Below are 20,985 nucleotides of genomic sequence, written 5' to 3' on the forward strand. Positions count from 1 at the left end.
TCTGGCTGTGACGTAATACTTTATACTGGTGTAAAGAAAGGACAAGCACACAATATTTCACGATCACCGACTCTGGCTGTGACGTAATACTTTATACTGTAAGCAATGCAGTGGTCTGTGTGTGAGAATAAGCTGGCCTAACACTTATTTTGCCCTCCTTTCCAAATCCTGTTGTTTAGGTTGCAATCAAGCCAAAATTGAAACATCTGACATTGAATTTTTGTATAAAAATGAAATTTATTAGCACATGAAAAATAAATATTAACTTAATTTCCAGTAGACATCACTCCATAAACCTTTATTTATTTGACATTTGTTTACTGTGATAGTCTGTCTGGGTCAGAAGAACCCATTTTCAGCAGAGGCCCAGGGTGAAAAGCTCCAACAGTACAAACTGATAATGATAAGTAGCATTTACCTCTCCAACAGTACAAATTGATGATAAGTAGCATTTACCACTCCCAACAGTACAAATTGATGATAAGTAGCATTTACCTCTCCAACAGTACAAATTGATGATAAGTAGCATTTACCACTCCAACAGTACAAATTGATGATAAGTAGCATTTACTGCTCCAACAGTACAAATTGATAATGATAAGTAGCATTTACAGTTTCATGGGAAGAGACACGTATCAATATTTAGACATTATCAGAGGAAATCAAAAAATATTATGCAGATAATGGTTTACTATCATAGTTATGAGTGCAAGTTAGACGAAGATGGGAATGTCAATCAACAGTTGGACGATCCCCGTTTCGTCTAACCTGCACAAGTGCAAGCTTTCAGATTTGCGAATGCCACAGTGCATTCGCACACTTGTCTTCAACATTCTGATCATGGTACAGTGCGGGGTGGGAAATTATCCTTTTCCCCACTGTAGTGTGATCTCGGAGTTGGAATATATTTGCGTGGGATGTGGAGATGTAGCCCCTCTGCAAACAAATGGAATTACGTCATGTGCAGTAGTGACTTGCTTAAGAGAATGTCAAAAGTGCGAATTCGACTTTGTTGGTATGTGTACTTCGACATTCTGTCTAATTGATATGTTGAACTTCACACAACTGAGTTGAAGATGTGGACGGATTTTGTTGTGTATTTCGACAGTTTGATGATAAACCACATATGATAACTGTAATACAGCCTGTCCTTTAGTAATTGATACAAGCTGTTGAAGGATTGATTTCTATGCTATAGTAAGTAGTTATAGTTGTTAACAAGTAATGTGAAGTTGTTCAATCTCGCCTTCATTCTTACTGATGGGTTCGGAGCCGATCCTCTGCTCCGAGTCGGCCAATTTGCAAAGCTCGAGGTCTCTAACAGCTCGAGGCTGAAGCCCTATCCCACAATGCACCTCTACCTTCCCCAGATCTAGTTTGCCGCTGCAACTGATCGTGCGTTTCTCTACAGCTTAGGTCGTTTGAGAGATGACTTCTTTTTGTGAAAAATTATCCAAAAAAATTCAATTTTTACTGATTGTTTAGAGTTTATATAAGTTTGTGTTTAGGACAGATTATCCGTTTTCGGATTTTTCTTCATTTTTTTGTCATAAAACCACCTGTTCTCGTTTGTTGGGCGTTGGCCCTTTTTGGTTTCTGTGTTTCAGCCATTTGGCTTATTTGCCCTATCCTTCAATCCGAGTTAGGTTTTTGCAGTTCTGCACTTATTTATTAGTCGGTTAGGCTCTTAGCAGTTTTAGGCTGTTTTCAGTTATTTATCTTTAGCCTGTTAGGCTTATTCTGTTATTGCTGCTGCAGTTAAGCTGCCTTGTTGTACTCGTAGCTGGTTAGGCTTAGTTTCTTTTGCTAACTGTTAGATTGTTGTTTTTCATTACTGAAGTTGTACTGTTTTATTATTATTATGTCTGAGAAGGCCAAGTCAGGGTTTAAGAGATGCTCTAAATGCAACCAACAGATGTCTATTACTGATGGACACTCCACCTGTGTATATTGTTTGGGAGAGGTCCATCTCCAAGAATTTTGCCCCATTTGCCATGGATTCAGTGCTAGGGTTTTAGCAGAAAGAAATGGCAAGTTGGTGGAGCGTGGCTTGATTAAGTCTGCATTTCAATCAGACTTGGATTCTGCTCCAGGAAAACCAAAACCCTGTTCTCCTGCTTCTTCAACAAGTTCGGGTCCAAAGGGCTCTTCGGTTCCGAAAGCATCTAAGAAAGCTCCTGTCTCAGCTCCATTGACATCGGAACTGACTGTACAAGTTGTTGGTAGAAGCCGGTCCCCAGTCTTGGAACCGGTAACTCCTACCTTCAGATCCCCAGTTCTGGGTTCACCAGCTTTGTCAGTGGATTCCTCTCTGGCTTCCAGACTGTCTGATTCGGACGTGGATCGTGTGGTACGGAGACTTTTACAGGATCCAGCTCTAGCTAAAATTCTGTCTGCTTCGACTCAAGCAGCTTCGGAACCGAGTCCTCTCCTGTAGTTTCTGCTCTTTCTTCGACTCTAATCGAGACATTGGAGCTGGAGGAGTCTATTCAATCGTTTGTGGAACCGTCTGTGCTGACACTCACTTCGGATCTGTTGGTACCGACAACCCTGATATTCTCTGCTCCAGTGGGGGAATCTGGGAGCCGACACTCTCCTGTTTGTTCTGGGGGGGGGGTTGAACCGATACGTCGATTCTGACTCTCCCCTTTGGGTCTTCAGCTCGGATGAGTTTGGCTCCTACCTCTGGCTTGGAGCTGGCGGTTCTGGTGTGGGAGGTGTCTTCGGTGTGTTTGGACCCGGGTGCTTCCTCGCATCGGAGCCATGGCGCCGATGCCATGAGGAGGGTTTTGTCCCCCCGGACAGCCACAACCTCTAATATGGCCACCTCCTTCCGGAAAGCACCGGAATCTTCTCTGTTACTACAGACCCACCATAAGTGTAGGGACCCGGAGACTCAGGACGCCCCTTTGGGGGAGCCCTGCTCTTCCGAGACCTCCCCAAAAGTTCCCACTGAGGAGGTCCCTCGGAAGAGGTTATGTAAGAGGAGACATTTGGATTCCCCTCAGGAATCCATCACATCGGACACCGATTTGGAGGAATCGGAAGGGTCCCAAAAGTTCCCCTCTGAGGATATCTCCTTTGGAGATATTCTTGAAATCCTTGAGCAGAGGGGTGACTGGCAGCCCCTGAACCCTACAGAGAAAGAATCCGTGCTCCTGAAGGCTTTTGGGTCTCGACCCTCCACCTCTTGGGTGTGTCCGCCCTTCGATGAGTTGATGGATCTTTTGTCTCCAAGGGCATGGATTCTATGGAGCCTGTCCCTAGGAGGCCCAACAAATACATTTCAGCTCCTCAAGATAAGTCCTTATCCAAACCCATACCTGTTGATGCCATGGTGGTGGTGACAGCCACTAAGAAAGAGATGAAGACCTCTACATCTGTCCATCCTCCTAATAGAGAATCTAAGATCAAGGACAGATACGGTAAGCGCATGTTCAGTTTTGCGACCTTTGCCGTTCGGTCATTGAACTACCTTACCCACTTCACAAGGCTTCAGAGAGATCTCCTGAATGAGCTTGGTGATGCTCTCCAGGGTGCAGTAGTCGATTCAGTGGTGGACAAAGTGACGTCTCAGCTTGCTACCCGCAACTGTATTGTAAACTCTTTCATGCGCCTCGTATCTTACGCAGCTGATGGGATGACTAGGGCAGCAGGTACAGGCATTGCTCTGCAGAGACATTCCTGGATGTGCTTATGCTCTTTTACGGAACCTTTTAAGTCGTCATTTGTGAATGCCCCTTTCGATGGTTGTTCTTTGTTTGGACCAAAAGTTAGAGACCCTCACCAGATGTGAGCAAGACAAAAAGACTCTGTCTGCTATAGGAGTCCATTTTTCTACCCCTAATAGACCTTATCCTAGAGGTCAATGGGGAGGGAAAATGTGGTTCCGTAAGGCCCAAGTAGCTTTTCTGAACTCACAAGGTGAAGCCTCCCCCAGGGGCAGAGGAGGGGGCAATGGTGGAAGACGATGCCCACGTAGCAGAGGAGGTCCTCAGAACCAGGGTGACAGGGATCAGTTCTTTTGCAAGCCCTATCAGCGCTCTTGAAAGGAACTCCGACTGTCCTGCTCTGGAGGCAGTTGGGGACGTTTGTCTTTGTACCTAGGCACCTGGCTAAAAATTTCAGACGACCGATGGGTACAAAACGTTATATCCAGAGGATATTTCATCCCCTTTCATTCACATCCCAGACGTTTCACCCAGTCTACAGGATGTGGCATCAATAGAGGTCCAAAAACAATTACAGAAAAGTCATCCAACCAGTCCCAGCAGACCAGCAAGGATCCGGAACTTACTCAAGGTTATTTTTGGTGCCAAAGAAGACAGGGGACGGGAGACCTATTTTGGACCTCAGCAGACTCAACAGATATGTGGTAAAGATGAAGTTCCGGATGGTCATGCTTCAGTCCATACTCCCGTTCTTAGGGAAGGACAATTGGATGTGCTCTATAGATCTCCAGGATGCATATTACCATATAAAAATGGCCAGACCATCCAGGGATCATCTGCGCTTCAGGCTGGGAGCCAGTCATTTCCAGTTTTGGGCCCTGCCCTTTGGTCTCACGACTGCCCCCAGAGTGTTCACCAAATGTATGGCAGTGGTCATGGCTCACTTGAGATATTTAGGAATCCGGGCGTTTCCATATTTGGACGACTGGCTCCTCACCGCTCCCACCAGGCATCAACTTATTCGGGCAAGGGACACTGCCTTAGATCTATGTTTCCAACTTGGCATTACAATAAATTCAGAAAATTCTGCTTTATTGCCTTTGCAGCGTACAGTGCTTATAGGAGCAGACTTCGACACGGTCAGCAAGTCCCTAAAGCTTCCTTCAGAAAGAGTGCTTACTCTATGGCAACAAATTGTGGATCGCCTTTCAAAACACAAAGCACCAGCATCGCAGATTCTCAAGATGTTCGGCACTATGACAGCAGCGATTATTGCAATTCCCCTGGTGAGATCTCACATGCGCTTTCTTCAGTGGCTGCTATTCACACAGTGGATGTTTCAGGACTTGCCGATGAATCACCCAGTTCTGATAACCAACTCTTGCAAGGACTATCTTTGGTGGTGGCTAACGTCCGAGACTGGGACTATGGAACGTTCCTTTGTCCTCCCAGCTCCAGTTGCAACAGTGACCACAGACGCCTCCCTGATTGGGTGGGGGGGCATTATCAGGACAGCCCAAGGTACATGGCAGGTTCACGAGGCTTGTTTGCACATAAACGTCCTAGAGATGAGAGCGGTTCTGTTAGCGTTGCAGTCCTTTCAAGACTCTCTTCCTCCAGGCACGATTGCAATCCAGTCAGGCAACATGTCTGTAGTCTGGTATATAAACAAACAAGGCGGAACCAGATCTTACCCCCCATGTCGAGAGGCTCTAAGATTATGGAAATGGGCAGAGTCCACCCAGCGCTTTCTGATAGCAATGCACATCCTGGGGAAATCCAACATGATAGCGACAAACTCAGCCGAGCAATTCTTTTGCCTCATGAGTGGTCTCAAGAACGAAGTAGCGGAAATGATTTTCCACAGATGGGGCCAGCCTTACTGTGACCTTTTTGCAACCCCCACAAATACCAAGTGCAGCAACTACTTTGCCCTGATCCCTCAACAGGGGCAACCCCTGAGGGAAGCACTCATTCACGATTGGCCTCCCGGACTCCTTTATGCCTTCCCATCCATTTCCCCTGACTCCCAAAGTTTTACAGAAAGCCAGTTTTCTGGGGAGGACACTTATCTTAATAGCCCCATATTGGCCTCGTCAAATGTGGTTCCCCTTTCTGAAGCCTCATCTATTGGAGGAGCCTTGGATCCTGGACCCAGTGCCGGATCTGTTGACCCACTCATCAGGAGCTCTTCACCCTTCTCTTCAGTCCATCAAACTGACAGCTTGGCTGCTCCAATTCCCAGAATAGCCAGGTTCCAAAATTTATCAGAAGAAGCTCAACGTATTGTTTTGTCTTCACATAAATCTTCAACCAGGAAACTTTATCTCAGTAAGTGGAAAAGGTTTTCCATCTGTGCCCAACAAAATAACATTGACCCTTTTCTGGCTTCCATTTTGGATATATTGGAATTTCTGACAAAACTGTTCAAAGAAGGAGCTACAGCAGCAACCACTCCCACTGATAAGCTAGAAGGCCTCTTTCCAACACAGAAAGCTTGGGGATGCTCAGAAGCTTACATACAGTCCTGGATACAGCAGATCTGAATCTGGACTACACTAGTTACAGGAAAGGTCGGAAACAGGCTTATATTTTTTTTTTATATATACTGAAAAGTAGCTAAAACAGCAGTAAAAACAATTCAAATGCAGTGCAAGCTAGCACTTGTTGATTATTTCAGTTTCTCAAAAACTGATCCACTAAAAAGGTTTACCAGAGCAAATGGAAAAGATTTTTCTCCTGGCTATGTCGAAAGGCATAGACCCCTTTTCAGCTCCCATTTATTCTATATTGGAGTTTCTGTCCGAACGTTTCACAGGGCTCTAGTTTCCCCCACTATTAAGGTGCAAATGGCTAACATTTCTACTCTCCTCATAGGTCAGAATGACACTGCCATAGCATTTTAAAACAGTTTCAAAAGCCTTTCTGAGGAGAACATTCCTTTTATGTTCTCCAGTTAGAAACCCAGTATCTCCATGGGATATTACTGGTTTGCTCCAGGTTTTAACGCAATCTCCCTTTGAACCAGCTGCAACAGTGGACTTGTAATTTCCCACTTGGAAGACAATTTTTCTTGTGGCTTGTCACATTGGCCATTTTCACACTTGGAAGATGACTTTTCTTGTAGCTGTCACATTGGCCATTCAAATTTGAGTTGAAAGCACTTTCCTGTAAACCCTCATACTAGTTTTTGACAAAGACAGAGTTCCTTAAGAAGTAATACACACTTTTCCTGCCTAAGGCAGCATCTGAGACAAACTTAAATCAATTAATTGACCTACTGGTGTTTTTCCCCAAATTTTCAAGGAAAGGGGAATATATCCAACACGTGTTTTATATCCATCTCCAACTTGTATTCTACATTCACAGTATGAAACCATTTAAGAAATTGGACCAAATGTTCATTGCCTTTTCTAGAGCTAAGTTTGGCAAAGTAGATGTTCTTCGTGTTTCACTGTTGCAGTCATTACATTTGGGTTATCCTGCTGGCAGCTTGCCCTCAGTCGGCCTGAATTCCAAAGTCTTGGGTCCTGCGTCAGTTGCTGTCACCTCTTCCCTGACGTCAGGTCGTCAGGGGGTATAAAAGATGCAGCCGACGCCATTTTATTCGGTCTTTCTTGCCGCACGGTGCCCGGAGCAGAAGCAGTTCGCTAGTGCCGGTCGGCTGACTCCTGAGATTTTCGTGTTCGAGTTTCAGATCCGAAGTCTTCATTAAAAGCTAAGTACCCCATTAGGGAAACATTTTTCTTGCCCCAGACCGATGTCAGAAAAAGTTAATAATTATATTTCATGTGGGAAGCAAATACCTCATAAGGACTTTCATTCTTACTGTATTCCTTGCCTAGGCCCTGACCACGACGTTGCTAGTTGTTGAAGATGGTCATCAGATTGTGTTTCTTTTGTATATGCAAAAAAGGATTTATCCCTGCAAATGTGACCCAAAACTTATTCCACAAGGAGCATAGCCACATCTACAACCTTTTATGAGTAGCTTCCCTAGTAATGATATTTGTGCTGCTGCAACTTTATCAGCAGCCTGCACCTCTGTCTCGCAATATAAATTTGATGTCCAGTCTAGATCACGTTCCTCCTTTTCCACCATTCTTAGGAATGTCCCTCCTTGATACCACCCAGGTACAACAGCTTGGGAATCTGTCCCATACATTGAATTGGACGGAAATAGACAACACTGAATATATAAGTTTTGTACTTACCATAACAATAGATTCGCATTGTCTGATTTTCATATCTTTCAACCTCCCTTCCTCCAAATTATCACTTGGTGGCTTCTGGTGGCTGAATAGATCTCACTAGTACCCTTTCTGTGAACAGTCCTATCAGACTGTAAGTCATTTTTGGTACGTTATGCAAAGCCTGATATCTTGATTGTAAATTCTTAATTTGGAAGGTCAATCTTGATCTGAGGTACTAATGTGGAGTGGAGAGAATTATGGGTAGGGGAAGAGTCAGAGCCCTGGATCTGAAAACTTTAGGAATGGTGCTGAGGTCAACAAACCATGCGCTGAATCAGATGAAAATCAAATAAAGACAGATCTGTCATTATCGCAAGTACACAACTTTTGTTTTGCAGGGTTAGGCTTCTGTACATCATTCCCAGGTAAGTGATTTGGCTTCTATAGGTGTAGTCCGAGATATGCAAGGAGTAATTTCTAAGGTACAAAAGAGTAGTGGTAGGTAGATGGGGAATTTCTGGAGATATAAGATAGGAACACTTGTGAGGCACAGTAGAATAGGAGTTAATGTATGCAGATATATTCAGCTGAAAGGTAGAAGAGCATAATGGAATAAGTTTGAGGTGTTTGGTGTGGCAGGGTAAGAGAAAAGGTGTGGGAAGGGTGACTAGAGGGGATAATAGTGAATTCAAGAACTGAAACTGGGAAACTCAGAAGTACAAAAATGGGAGAGAGTAGTAAATGTTGAACATTGCTCTTCATTCGTACAAAAATGGAAGAGAACAGTAAATGTTGAACATTGCTCTTCATTCTCCATTTTGAACTTTTTTTTTATTGCAGTTTGGCAAGCCATCTCCCAACAAACACACACACACACACACACACACACACACACACACACACACACACACACACACACACACACACACACACACACACACACACACACTTCAGAAACTTAGAGGTTGCAATTCCTGGGAGAAAAAATATTCTAAGAAAGAAACTCTCGGATTTGGTATATAAAAGTTGGCATTTTCATTCATTCAGTCTTGCTGTTTTATGGCTCACAGTTACAACTTTTGGAATTTTAAACTGTTACAGCAGGAAAAGCTTCATTCTTTATATAGTTACTGCACTGAACGTCTCTGCTTTCTGATCTTGAGAAGGCAGTATGTTGAGTTTTTCCAAGCAGATGTTCTTCATCTCACATTGCTGCAGTCCTTACATATGGGTAGTCCGCTGTCCTCGGTCGGCCCGAATACCAAAGTATTAGGCTGACGTCGGTCATGGCGCTCAGATCTGACATCAGAGCGTCAGGGTATAAAAGTGCATGACCGACGTCTTATCCTCAGTCTTTTTTGCCGCATGGTCCGATGCAGAAGCAGCATTGCAAGTGCCGTTCGGCGTTCTGAAATTTTCGTATTCTGAGTTTCAGACCGAAACCAAGTTGGGCTAAGTACCCGCTAGAATATTTTTGTTTTTTCTTGCCTCAGTTAATTCCGGATGTCAGAAAAAGTGAATAATTGTATTTCTTGTGGGAAACAAATACCGCATAGGGATTATCACTCTCTTTGCATTCCTTGTTTGGGACCGGACCACGACGTAGTCGGGTGTCGGTTTTGTGCTAGGTTTAATAAGCGCACTATAAAAAGGTTAGATTGTGCTAGGTTAGTCTTTGGTAAACGGTGTAATTATAATATGCCGTCGGATCCTCCGACGCCCGCTTCCACGAAGAAGCGCAAAGACAAATCCTTGAAACCTAGACAGGTTGATTCGTCCGTTTCGGACGCTGGTCCTGCAGAAACTACAGTGGAGCAGGTGGATCCGGCTGAAGTTTCTGTTGAGTCTCAGGGGGAAACTTTGATTTTGCAAGATGTGGCCTCACAGGAGTCAGGTAGAGCTGAAGGGGCCTCTCAGGTTACTGTTCACCCTTCTATGCCTAAGGTGGTTAGGCCTTCTGCTACTATTTCTAAGGCTTCTTCTAAGGGCAGGTCTGTTTTGCCTTCCTCTGGTGTCCCTCCAGGTACTTCAGGGTCTGTGCCTAAAAAGCACATGCTTAAAATGGCAGAAGATTTGATTACTTTAATTAGGGGTTCTATGCCCCCTCCTGATAAGAGGCCCAGGGTGGAGCCAGAGTTGGAAAGTTTGGATCAGGCCTCAGATGACTCAGACTCTTCTGCTGAAGATATTCAAGATTTTCCCCTTATTCGGATTCTGATGCAGAGGATTCCACTCCTTCTGCTTCTCCTCCAGAGGATTTTTCATTTTCAGAAACTCTGCATTCCATGAGGGAGCATTTTAAGTGGGAAGGACAGGATTTCTCTGATTCACGGTAGAGGCTTAGGGAATTCTTGTTTTTACCACAGCATAGACCCTTGGCTATACCTCCTGTTTTGGATGTTGTTCAAGATGTTTTCTCGGAGGCTTCCCTTAATCCAGATTCTTTGCCTCCTGCCAGTTAAACCGGACAGGTAATACAGGGTGCCTGAGGCTCATAAATATCTGTATAAGAGTCCTAGGGCGGACCCAGAAACTATTAGTCAGGGGCCTAAGGGTGTTAGAGCTTCTGTTGTAAAGAATCCGGTTCCTCTAGATAAGGAAGCTAGAGCTTTGGATAGATGGGGTAAGAAGGTATATACCTCTTCTACTTTAGCAATGAGGGCTTTAAATTGCCAGTTTCATATGTTGAAATATCAGAATTTCCTCCTTTCTCAGCTAAAATCTAAAGTGGATGCTTTGGCAGAGGGCATAGAGTGTAAAGAATTGCAAGATTTAGTGCATGTCTCTGAACAGGTGGGTAAGCATTCTTTGCAGTGTGGTTTTGATGCTGTACAGGCCTCTTCTAGGGTGGCTGCCACTGGTTCAGTTCTTCGTAGGCACGCCTGGCTTAAGGATCAGAATTTGTCCGAGCATGTTAAAACTAGAATTCTGGATGCCCCTTTACAGTCTGAAGTTTTGTTTGGTCCCCCTGTGGAGTCGGTTTTGAAGAAAATGGAAGACAAGGCTAAGTCCATGCAGACTGTTAAAGATTTTTTGCAGGTGCAACCTCCAAAGTTTAGTAGAAATTGGCCTACTAAGGGGTGGACCTACCCTTTTTCTGATTCTCAGTCTAGGGGTAGATCTAGATGTGGCAGGGGCAGAGCTCATAGTACATTCAGGCCTAGAACTTGGAGTTCGCCTGCACAACCTGCAGGTGAAGGCAGGGGCCAGTCCTTTCGTAAACAGGCCCAATGACCTGCATTTTCAGCTGCCAGATTCTTCTTGCCTGGCAGCTCCTTTGGGAGGAAAGTTAGCGCTTTTCAAGCAAAACTGGCTTTTAGTCACCCAGGACAAATGGGTGTTGGACATTATAAACCGAGGCTACAAGTTCTATTTCCATACATTGCCTCCTTTCAAAGGCATGCCAGAAGTTCCTCCTCGGCAAAGGATAGAGGCTCACAAGCAGATTTCTATACTTCCTCAAATAGGAGCTATACAGCCAGTTCCTCTGTCAGACGTGGGCCTAGGATTTTACTCTCGCCTGTTTCTAGTACCAAAGAAAGGAAACACGTGGAGACCAATTTTGGATTTATCTTTCCTCAACACTTATCTGGACATTCCAAAGTTCAAAATGCTGACGTTACAACAGCTTTTACCTCTGCTGGGAAAAGATCACTGGATGGTAACTCTGGATCTCAAACAGGCTTATCTTCATGTTCCTATCAGGCCCAGTTGCAGGAGGTACCTACGCTGGGCTGGAAATTTACATTATCAGTTCTCTGCATTGCCCTTTGGCTTATCTACTGCGCCCAGAGTGTTCACAAAGGTTCTGGCTCCAGTGATAGCCTTTTTCAGGTTAAGAGGAATACAGATTTATCCTTATTTGGACGATTGCCTGATTATTGCACAAGACAAGGACGAACTTCTTCATCATCTTCAGTATGTGATGGTAGTGTTAAGATGCCTAGGGTATTCTGTGAACGAAACAAAGTCCAGTCTAGTACCCTCTCAGGACATGTGCTTTCTGGGTGTGAGACTGAATACAGCTTCCCAGATGGCTTTCCTGACCCCGGACAAACAAAGAAGCCTTTCTCTTTATTTCCATCAAATGTCTCTACAGTCCAGGCTGACTGCAAGGACAGTCCTTCAAGCCTTGGGGTTCATGGCATCTTGTATTCTGGTGCTTCCCAATGCCAAACTGCATATGAGGAAGCTTCAATGGTATCTCAAAATGTATGGACACAACACTGCCAGGATCTAGACACTGTCATTCAGATAATACCTTGCATTCAGAAGGAATTTTTGTGGTGGGCTCAGGAATGTCACCTAAACAAGGGACTCTCTGTGACCCGACCAGAGGCGAGTCAGATTCTAACGACAGATGCCTCAGACAAGGCTTGGGGAGCACACCTCAATGGAAAATGGGTGCAAGACATGTGGCCTGTCAGACTTCAACATTTGCATATCAGCTTGAAGGAGATGTTAGCAGTCCAATTTGCATTGATGGCTTTCAAGGATTTACTTCTCCCAGGGCAGGTGTTGATTCAAACAGACAACACTACTGTCATGTGGTACATCAACAAGCAAGGGGGAACCCATTCTTACCCTCTTTGCAGGCAAGCAATGATTTTGTGGGAGACTGCTCTCAGTTTACACCTCAATCTTCAGGCAAGGTTTCTACCAGGAGCACAGAACTCCTTAGCAGATGTGTTGAGCAGACAAATAGTGGATCCTCACGAGTGGAAACTGGATCCACATGTATTTCAAAAGTTGACAGTGTTATGGGGGACTCCAGACATAGATCTGTTCGCTTCTCCACTAAATTACCAGTTGCCAAAGTTTTGCACAAAAATGTTTCATCACACAGCTTGGAAGGTGGATGCTCTATCATTCAGTTGGAGCAATCTTCATGTCTATGCCTTTCCACCTCTGCCTCTCATTCCCAAGGTACTCTTGAAGGCCAGACAAGACAGGCCATCCATGATTCTGATAGCGCCGGATTGGCCTCGACAGCACTGGTACCCACTACTGAGGAGTTTAGTACGGGAGCCTCCATGGCCTCTGCCTTTGATTCCGCATCTGTTGTCTCAGGAGGACAATCACTTCCTCAATGTCAAGATTCAGTCTCTGCATCTAACAGCCTGGCATATTCTGCTTTAGACCCTGGAGGGTCTCAGCTTCCACAACAAGTTTTGAATGTTATTTTGGAGGCCAGAAGGCCTAGTACAAGGAAAGTTTATGCTGATAAATGGAGGAGATTTTTTACTTGGAGCAAAGCGAAGGACTTTGATGTTTCCAAGCCTGATTTAAGTATTTCTCTTCAATATCTTACTGAGTTATTGGACAAGGGTTTGTCTTTCTCCTCGATAAAGGTTCATGCTGCAGCCATTTCTGCTCACTATGACTGTGACCCTCCTTTATTTTCTCATCCTTTGTTTAAGCAGTTTCTTAGAGGGGCAAAGAACATAAGACCCCCACGAGAGCTCCTACTCCTGCTTGGGATCTCAATTTTGTGTTGGAAAGCTTACTCTACAACCTTTTGAGCCTGCAGCTACTGCCGAGTTAAAGTATTTATCATGGAAGACTGCTTTTTTGTTGGCCATTACCTCTGCAAGAAGGGTTTCTGAATTACAGGCCCTTATGGCAGTGGAACCTTTCCTGATTTTTCATAAGGATAGGGTATCTTTGCGTACTAATCCTTCCTTTATGCCTAAAGTGGTTTCTAGTGTGGCCTTGGACCAAACTATTCATTTGCCTACTTTTTATGCAAACCCCCAAAATAAAGGGGAGAAGATTTTGCATACTTTGGATATTCACAGGCAGTTGCGTTATTATTTGAGCAGAACCAAAGGGTTCAGGCAGTCTCAGCAGTTGTTTGTTTCTTTTGCTTTGGGTTCTCAGGGAAACCCTGTGTCAAAACAAACTATTTCTAAATGGATTGGTTTTTGTATTTCTTTCTGCTATTCCCATCATGGTAAGGAGATTCCGGCTGGAATCAGACCTCATTCCACTAGAGCTACTGTCACTTCTACTGCCTTTCTAAGGGGGGTAGCTACAAAAGATATTTTGGAAGCAGCCACTTGGAGTTCAGTACATACTTTAAACATTACCACCTTCCTCTTTATTCTAAGTCTAGGGCTGGATTTGCCACTGCAATATTACAGGGCATTTTAGCAGCCCCTAATGCTTTATGATTTTGCCATCCTCCCTTTACCTCTGCTTTGGGATTCTACCCATATGTAAGGACTGCAGCAATGTGAGATGAAGAACATAGTACAGTTTTGTACCTACCATAAATGTAGATGTTCGAAGATCCACATTGCTGCAGTCCAATTTACCCTCCCTCCTTCCCCTCTGTAGTTTGGCATGGTTATATGGTTTGGGTGATGGTTGTTATTGGGCATGTTTTTGGGAGGTATCCTGTTTTTGGGCTGTGGCCTTTCTTTTTAGGGCCTTCTGACATCTGGGGCAAGAAAAGACTGAGGATATGACGTCGGTCATGCGCTTTTATACCCTGACGCTCTGATGTCAGATCTGAGCGCCATGACCGACGTCAGCCTAATACTTTGGTATTCGGGCCGACCGAGGACAGCGGACTACCCATATGTAAGGACTGCAGCAATGTGGATCTTCGAACATCTACATTTATGGTAGGTACAAAACTGTACTTTTCTTGCAAAAGTATGTCCTTTAGTATATGAGAATAAGGAAAGGATTAGTAACCATATGTCAGACATCAACAGAAGTGTCTATACGAATGCTTTATACAGACACATAATGGATACTAACAATACGCACAGCTTCAGCTTTATAATTCTATAAATGATAATGCCACTCCTTTCTGGGAGTAATTTAAAACATTTAAGAGAAATTGGAGAAATGAAATGGACCTTGATTTAATCCACAGACTGCACCCGGGTTAAATGTGAGTTTCTCTTTAAAACCATTATTACATAACCTATGACAACAGGTGCACTGAATTTAAAGATCTCATATTAGAAACATTCTTTTAAATGTTCTTCATTAGCTGAAGAAGCCCTAGGACGAAGTTTTTCCTAGCGCCTTGTTTTACAATATTGTTAAATTCTGATTGTAAACTTCAGCCGTGATTCCAGTATTTCCAGTTTTGTTACTACTGCTGTTGTGTTCATTTAATGTTCAATTGTTCTCTTAAAGTGTAGTTATATTGTGGACTAGCTCCAAACATTGTTGGCTATTAGTTAACTTCCTTGCATAGTTAAAGATTTGCAGTCATTTTTGGTGTTGGTGGCTATTTTAAGTTAATTTTATTTATTATTTTTTTTTATTTGTTTGATGATCGGGGAAGTCCACTGGGACAAGAAGAGCCCATTTTCAGTGGAGGCCCAGGGAGAGAAGCTCCACAATAATTGCAAGTTACATTTCACATGTTACAAAAGGACATAGTTCATAGAGCTAATTAAACATTTACAGATAAGCTCCATGATATTTGCAATTGGCTTGTCACAATGTTACAAAAACGAATAGACATGATTCAATATAGAAATTTCAACATTTACATAAAGTGAATATTTTTGTTATAAACTTAATTGCAGGTTTAACATTTCAAAATATATAACTACTAGCCATTAGTAAGTTAGGAAAATATTATGCATGGCTAGGGTAACAGTATATTTGATATTGGAGAGTATAGTACAATAGATATTAGAGAGAAAATTAGTTTTTAGTAGGGGAGGGATTGTTTTGGGCGGGATGAAGTAATAGTAGAGGTAGTTGGATGAGTCAGTGCAAGGTGGAATGGGGGGGGTTTAAGTTGGAGCGTGTCAAGGGCTTTCCCATTTGGAAGAAAGATATGAGAGTAGCTGAGATTTGAAATGTGTATGGTTAGGTAGGTTGCGTAGGTGTATGGGAAGAGAGTTCCACTGTTTAGCTAAGGAGTGGGACAGCAGTAGATGGCCAGGAGGTCATGCAGGTTTGTGGACCTGAAGGAGATTTTGGTTTTTGGATCTGAGTGAGCGGTTGGCAGTGTAAGGTTTTAAGGAAGTAGCGAGAGCTGGGCAGTTGGCAGGTTTAAAGATGAGCTTGTGGGCAATGATGAGTTGTAGGTAACTGAGGTAGTTGGGTAGTTCAAGCCAGGTGAGGGAGTGGCAGTGGTTTGCTGAGTTTTTTGAATTGGATGCAAATTTGGAGATATTGTGGTAGCAGGATTCAAGTTTGGACCGAAGGCCAAGATGGAGATTGGTGCAAAGATAGGCACCATACATAAGGAAGGGGAGTAGGAAGGTGGATGAAAGAGTTTGATGGGTAGAGGGGCTTAGGAAGTGGTTGTGCCTGTAGAGACCTAACCTTTGGTGGGTTTTCTTGATTGCGGAGTGGATGTGGGTGTCAAATGTTAGATGTTCTTCGTATTTCACTGTTGCAGTCATCACACTTGGGTTATCTGCCTGCAGGTAGCCCTCAGTTGGCCCAAATACCAGAGTCTTGGGATTTCTGCGTCTGATGCTGATGCCTTTTCCATAACATCAGGTTGTCAGGAGTATAAAACATGCAGCCGACACCATTACATCAGCTTTTCTTGCCGCGTGGTAGCCCGAAGCAAAAACAGTTTGCAAGTGCCAGTCGGCTGCTACCTGAAATTTTCATTTTTCTAGTTTCAGACCTGAAGTCTTCTAAAGCTAACTACCCTGTTGGGGATTCTTTTTTTTTTTGCTCCAACTGATGTCAGAAAATGTTAACAATTGTCTTGCCTGTGGAAAGCAAATACCTCACAGAGAGTTTCATTCTTACTGCTTCACCTGTTTAGGCCCAGACCACAACATTCCTCGCTGTCGGTTTTGTGCCTTGTTTAAAGGCCGAACTATTAGTCGTCGGGCTATCTTTGTTGCTAAATTCTTTTGCTCTTGTTCTCCGTATTCCAAAATGGCTTTGGTTAGCGATCCGACTACCGATGATCTGAAAAAAACGAAAGGATAAAGACAGAGACAGACTGCATAGGTCCAAAACTGCCGACAACACTTCCGTTAAGCTAGTCGCCAGTCCACCGGTACTCAGTGAGGCGCCTTCGCAACCCCTGATGACCACTTCTACAGATTCACAGGCCTCTGCTGAGACCATTCGGAGTCCAGTATGCCACAAGATGCTTCTCCGATTATGGAACCTGCGGATGTCTCTATCTTGGATGGGTCCGGAGCCACTGTGCAGGCACTGGCTTCTGAGGGTGTATTTCAACCTTTCGATCATATTAAACAGACTGCTTCGTTTTAGGCTAAAATGACCGAGTTTCTCAGGCCCACAGTTCACACTACGCCTAGAAAACCAACGACCAAAGCACATGCTCAAGCTCCCATGCCCCAGAAACAAATGCTTAGAATGGCTGAAGACCTCATAACCCTAATTAGGGGAAGCCAGCCTTCCCCCTCTAAAAGACAAAGAATTGATTTCCCTTCTGATTCAACAGACCATGAGTCTGATGACTCTGATCCCTCTGATTACCAGGAACATACCCTTATCTACCTATGAGGATTCAGATGTAGAGGATTCCATTCTCTCTGCCTCCCCTCCAGAGGACTTTTCTTTTGGTGAAACCTTGCATACCTTTAAGAGAGCATTTCTGCTGGGAATGCCAGGACTACCCACAGTCCAAAAAGAAAATCCGATAATTTTTAAACTTGCCTCAGCACTGGCCTCTAGCTATACCCTCTGTCCTGGATATTGTAGATGATGTTTTCATGGAATCCAGTCTCACTCCTGTTACTTTACCAGAAGCTCTTAGAAAGCCTGACAGGTACTACAGGGTACCTGACTCTCACATTTCTCTTTAAGAATCCCACTGCGGATCCAGAGACCATTTCCCAGGGACCTAAAGGTATTAAGGCTACCGCAGCCAAAAAAAATCTTACCCTTTCAGACAGGGATGTGAGGGCTTTAGAGAGATGGGGTAAAAAGGTATATACCTCTGCAACTCTTGCCATCAGGGCTTTTAATTGCCTGTTTCACATGTTGGAGTACCAGCAGCATATTATGGAACTAATTAAACAAAAAATGTTGTTGCTTCCAGATTTTGCAGAAAATAAAGATTTACAAGTGTTGATGCATTCTGCAAATCAAATCCGTAAGCATACTTTGCAATGTGGTTTTGATGCCTTAGAAGCATCTTGCAGAGCTGCTGTCACTAGGTCTGTACTGAGAAGGCATGCTTGGCTGAAGGAACAAATCTTGCCAGACTATGTTGAAGCAAAATTACTAGATGCTCCATTAAACCAGGAACGTTTGTTTGGCACAAAAGCAGAAGAGGTTCGTAAAAAGATGGAGGAAAAAGCTAAATCTATGCAAACTGTTAAAGATTTCTTACAGGTACAGCCCAAAAGCAAGTACGATTTCTTCTCAGTGTCAGAGCTATTCAACCTGTTCCAATAGAGCAAAGGAGACAGGGTTTCTACTCCAGAGTGTTCCTGGTGCCCAGAAAAGAGGGCTCTTGGCACCCTGTCCTGTACCTGTCCATTCTCAACACCTTCCCGTTGGTCCCAAAATTGAAAATGCTTACACTACAACAGCTGCTTCCTATACTAGCCAAGGACTCCTGGCTAGTCACCTTAGACCTAAAAGAAGCTTATCTGCACATCCCCATAAGGGAATCTTGCAGGAAATATCTACATTTCACGGCATGCTCTATGCCCCATCAGTTCTCTGCACTTCCCTTTGGCTTGTCTACTGCACCCAGGGTATTCACAAAGTGCCTGGCTCCAGCCATTGCATACTGCAAGCAAAGAAATATTCAAATTTATCCATACTTGGATGATTGCCTGATTCAGGCGGACAGTCAGGAATTGCTACTTCAGCACCTGGCATTTGTAAAGAGACTTCTAACTTCTCTGTGGTATACCATCAACGAAAACAAATCACATCTGGTGCCCAGCCAAAAGATTGTATTCCTGGGCTCAAGCTTGAACACAAGTTCCCAGATGCCATTCCTTACTCCAGAAAAGCAGGTTTATTTGACAAACTACTTAAAACTAATGGCCACCAGAACCCAGCTATCTGCAAGAAAAATGCTGCAAGCTCTAGGGTTCATGGTCTCATGTTTTCTCTAGTATTTTAGAAAGCGGGGAAAGGATGGCAATAGGCCTGAAGTTTGTGGTATCAGTATTTTTGCCACCTTTGTGGAGGGGGATGGTGTAAGCATGGCACCATATAGAAGGGACGTATGGTTCTTGTATGGATCTATTTTATAAGAATAGAGATGGGATAGGCAATGCTGTCTGCAGATTGTTTCAGGAAGATGGGTGGAAGGTTGTCTGGTGCACTGTGACAGGGGTTAAGTTTGAGATGTCTTTATAGTGCTTGTGGGGATGGGCTTGAGGCAGAAGGACGTGGAAGAAGGTTGATGATTTGGGTTGTGTTTTGGCAGGAGGGGTGGTGGTGGAGGAGGGGGGTGGAAAGGAGGCTGATAGTTTAGCTGTGCACTCTGTGAAGAATGAGTTGAACTGGCTGCCTGTTTCAAGGTTGGAGAGGTTGGGGTCTGGGGAGGGGTTTTCTTTGTTGCCAGGATGCAGCATGGATGAGATGGAGCCCCAAAATTTTTTGAGTGCAAGGACTGGAGTTTGTAGTAGTGGCCTCATTTATACCAGGGGGGTGGGTGGAATTTAGTCTAAACTGCCACATTAACTCTTCCCTCTCAAGTCTGTTCTTCCAGTTCCCTCCCCTCAAGTCACTTCCTACAATTTCTAAATTCCCAAAGCGAAAAGTTTTGCATAGTACATTCCCCTTCAAGTGCCTATATAGGGCATTGTTCTCAACTTCACATCTAATAGCATAGAGGTGTTCATATATCTTCCTACAGAGAGCCCTTTTAGTTTTGCCTACATAGAACTGTTGACAGTTCTGACAAACTACCACATACACTAACCCCTTAGATCCACAAGAGCCCCTTTTCAGTGTAACGTTCCTCCTAGGGTACCCTATTTCTATGTACTCAACACCCAAAATGTACAGACAAGTACGCACATGATCCCCACAGTTCCTGGTCCCTTTTGGTAGACCACTTGAATGAATAGGTTGCTCCAATAAAAATTTTAAATTATAATTAGTTTTAAATACACAGGTTCTTTACCTATAAAATCGTCCGTACTTTTAAACATGACCTGATTCCTTCTCACTATCTGTTTAATTTCCTTACTCAGCTCACCAAATGTTAAAACCAATGCTTGACTGTAATATTTGTCCGTTTTCTGGACCTCAGGGTTCCCTATAGGGTCAGTTGTTGTTCCTAATAAAGGTTTAAATCTTTTTCCCCATCCATTCATAAATTCCTCACATATGGGGTATAGCATTTGTGTTGGGGAGCCTCTTTCTATAAAGAGGTTTACCAAGGTAGCCATTTCCCTCTTACAAATCTTTTGACTTGAACACATTCTGGCAAGCCTCACCATCACTTTTTTTCCTACCATTTCCACAGGAATTGCTTTCTCTGTTCATTGGTTGATGTTTGGCAAGTTCCTACCTGTTTTTTTGTTATGTGGAACACGGGTCACAGCACACAATTGGTATGGAACACAGGTCACAGCACACGATAGGTAATGTGGAACACGGGTCACAGCACATGATAGGTAATGTGGAACGCAGGCCACAGCACACGATAGGTAATGTGGAACACAGGTCACAGCGCATGATAGGTAATGTGGAACATGGTGACAGCACATGATGGATAGTGCAGGACATGGCTCACAGCACAGGGTAGGTAGTGCAGGACATGGGTCACAGCACACATTAGGTAATGCAGGACATGGGTCACAAGACATGGTAGGTAATGCAGGACATGGGTCACAGTACATGGTAGGTTATGCAGGATATGGATCACTGTACCCGGTAAGCAAATCAGGACATGGGTCACAGCGCATGGTAGGTAGTGCAGGACATGGGTCACAGCGCATGGTAGGTAGTGCAGGACATGGGTCACAGCGCATGGTAGGTAGTGCAGGACATGGGTCACAGCGCATGGTAGGTAGTGCAGGACATGGGTCACAGCGCATGGTAGGTAGTGCAGGACATGGGTCACAGTGCATGGTAGGTAGTGCAGGACATGGGTAACAGCATACGGTAGATAATGCAGGACATGGGTCACAGCGCATGGTAGGTAGTGCAGGACATGGGTCACAGCGCATGGT

At 44.0% G+C, this 20,985-nt stretch overlaps 1 protein-coding gene across 1 annotated transcript in view; it reads left to right on the top strand.

The window, feature by feature from the left end:
• The window catches only part of KNTC1 (kinetochore associated 1), a 3,090,908-nt gene that overhangs the window by 425,313 nt on the left and 2,644,610 nt on the right, over positions 1–20,985 (top strand). The gene's annotated exons all lie outside the window — the stretch shown is intronic.

The sequence above is a fragment of the Protopterus annectens genome, chromosome 4.part0, assembly GCF_019279795.1.
Source record: "Protopterus annectens isolate FY-2018-M chromosome 4.part0, PAN1.0, whole genome shotgun sequence".
In the NCBI taxonomy this organism is placed as follows: domain Eukaryota; kingdom Metazoa; phylum Chordata; order Ceratodontiformes; family Protopteridae; genus Protopterus; species Protopterus annectens.